Raw genomic sequence first — 3,411 nt, 5'->3', positions numbered from 1 at the left:
TGACATAGACAAGTTTCATACTTTGAACTGATTAAACCCAAAGGCAAAGAAGAGAATTCCTCAGGCATTGAGGATGATTTTGAGGAGGAAAATTTAGAAAGCCAGGAGCAAGTAGGAGGCAGTACCATTGATAATGCTCTTTCTGATTATTTTTCATCTTTTAACCCTTGTTTTGATCATGACAAAGAGGTGAGCAGTGACATAGAAGAGCCTGATGATAATTCCTCAAAAAATGACCAACAAAGTAATTGCATAAATTTAGAGTCTTTTCAGAATAATTCGCTGGCAAATTATTTCTCATCTTTTGATCCTTTAAGTGAGGAAAGTAATACAACATTTAATTCCACTTCATATGATGGGACTGAGGAAAATGCAATATCGTATGTAGCAGGTTACATGTGTCATGTAATAAGTAAACATCATGACTGTGAAACTTGTAGATTGAAAGTGACTGGTCCTAATTATGCAGTCACATCTGATAATATATACCAAGCACTAAAAGATTCAGAAAATAAAAGATATTTAAAGTATCCTAGCAAATTGGTCATTGAAATGATCAAAGAATATGAATTCATTTTTAGGGCACATATTAAAGACTTTATTTTCAAGTCGAATGTGAGTGCCAATATGTTAGAGGTAATGAAAAATAGGACTGAAAGAAAAAACGATTTATGTGAGGAACCTCACAAAATTATGATGAAAAAATATGTTAGTGTGAGAATTCATTACTATGTAAAGTTCTTTAATAGAAATTTAGGAAAAAGGGGAAGAGGTGAAAGTATTGGAGACTGTGGTGAGAAACGGAATAGGAAATTAGCAAAAATTGCACATACTTAATACCTATATAGTACATAATACTATTTTGTATCTTTACAGAAAAAAAGGATTTTCTAATCTCAAGGATATGTATGCTGCTTGAAGTAAATTATGCTTTATTTTGTGCCTGTTGCTTGATTTTGTTTATCTGCTGTATGTTTGTGCTTGCTTGATTTGTGTTTATGCTTACCTTATGCTTTGTTGGCCTATGCATCTGCTTGCATGTGTGAAATGCATGTTATTTTATGTGTACTTCAGATAATCTTTATAAGTTCTGCTTTTTACACATGTTTGCTTTAGTCTTCTTCAAGTTATGTCCTTGTGTAAGACAGGTATAAACCAATTTATATGGCCTGGTATTATGTACCTTTTCTAAGTGAGTGTACTGGTCTATTTGTTGTGTAACTTTCTTTAGTATTCTCATTCCTATATTGCATGAGATTATTGCTTTGTATTACTGTCTGATTATCTTTCTTTACTTTGTGTATAATTATGAGACCAATATTTCTTTCTCATATTTTCTTTTGCTTGTGTGTCTGTGTTCATGCATTTTCTATAGCTCACAATGCATGCCATGTATCTATATGGCTGCAAATATTGGTTGTATATAATTTTATAGACAAATACAACTGAACTTTACCTTTATAGCATTGTTTCTTTGTCCAAAAATACTCTAATTAACTTATGTAAGTAAATATTATATATATATATATATAGATATATATATATATATATATATATATATATATATATATATATATATATATATATATATATATATATATATATATATATATATATATATATATATATATATATATATATATATATATATATATATATATATATATATATATATATATATATATATATATATATATATATATATATATATATATATATATATATATATAGCGGAACGACGCAGTAACATCACCTGACCCAGTACATCCATAGCAAATAAAAAAGGAAGACGAAAGCGACGTAGAACGTTAAAATACATCCAAAATTAAGAACAATTTGAAGAACACAGCACAGCGAGGCGACAGTGAGAAGAACAAATCGTTATCAAAACAAACAGGAAGCAAAAAGGGGCGTCTCGGGCCACCATACAGCCGGCGCTCTGTCGGCTTCCCGAAACCGCCCACTTCACCCAACGACAGCACCACGCGAATGCCTATAAGGACGAGAATCACGTAAACGGAAGTCCTGTAAATAACACTACTCATGAATATTCACCTTATATGCTATAACCATAGAGGATGTAACAATAGCATAGGGAAAGGAGTGCACCCTCAGTGCAGGAGCCTTGTGTACCCAGTCAATAGGTATGACGTAGTGAGGGCGTATAGTGACGTAGGCAATCGCCCATATAAGGGAGTTCCCTCGGAGTACTCGGGGCAGAACTAGAGATACTTCTGACCGACACTCACGTGTCCCTCTAAATTTCCGACACACTATGTGTCGTGTGTTCATCTACGCTGTCGTGAGTAGAAAGTGAAGTGTTGTACCATAAAGGAAAGCGCACTAGTGTCCATTGTGTATAGTGGTATTGTTTAGATTATAAGAGAATATATCTTCAGCGTATGTGTAATAAGGAATAGTTAGGATTGTAACCAGTATTGAAGTAGGACGTTACTTGTCCCTTAACAGGCAGTGTGCGAAGCCTGACGACCCACTGGGTCTGATTGAAGTGTATTCTGTATTTTATATTATTTTTGTTATTCATAGTGTTAAGATAAGTTACAATTAAATATAAAAAAGCGACAACGTTTCATCACCCCAACTACGAGCTTCTTCAAATACTCTTGAAGTACCAGAATATTAAGTCAGTTGTCGCTACGACGAATCAGTCTTTAACCTCCTTGAAAGCCCGGTTACGGGCTTCAACATTGGTGTCAGGTGTGGGGTGGTGAAACTTGCAATTTGTATTGGTGAATGTCCATATCCGAAAGCGAGGGAGAAGACAGTTTTTCGTGGGATTACGAGAATCAGACTTTAGAATTCAATATGCCAGACGAAAGCACTCCCACCCCTTCCGATGCCGCGAAACCGGTCACCCTTGCCCATGATGATCTGGTGACACTACTTAGTCGCCACACCCTGAATGATTTTAGCAGAGTGCAGGGACTCTTACATTTTTGTGGAGGAGAAGAGAAAAGTAGTAAAGCACCAAATCTCCCATGTCATAAAATAGCAAAGAAATGGATCGAAGATCTAGACAGTCGGACACAGGCAAATTGGGACACAACTGGGAAAATAGAGTTAGCCAAACAATATGCCCTGGGAATAGCGCGCGATCATCTCCTCGGTTGTATCGCCAGGTGTGGACAGAACTGGGATGAGATAAAAAGGGAATTCTTGAGTATGTATCCCACAATAAGGACCTTCGAGGTCCTTCAGAAAGAGTTGGGAGAGGCCAAACGGCGGACGGGAGAAACCCTCCGCGCATTCCTCATTAGACTGGAAATATTGAAGGACGAGTTAGCCACCCTAGAGCCCGCCGTCGCCGGGTATTTAAACAAAGTGGTGGTTTTACGGTTTACTGGAGCTCTACCTTATAATTTTACATACACCCTGACAGAAGAAGAAAAA

The sequence above is a fragment of the Eriocheir sinensis genome, unplaced genomic scaffold (genome assembly GCF_024679095.1).
Source record: "Eriocheir sinensis breed Jianghai 21 unplaced genomic scaffold, ASM2467909v1 Scaffold875, whole genome shotgun sequence".
Lineage (NCBI taxonomy): Eukaryota > Metazoa > Arthropoda > Malacostraca > Decapoda > Varunidae > Eriocheir > Eriocheir sinensis.
Note: the sequence above shows the minus strand (reverse complement) of the source record.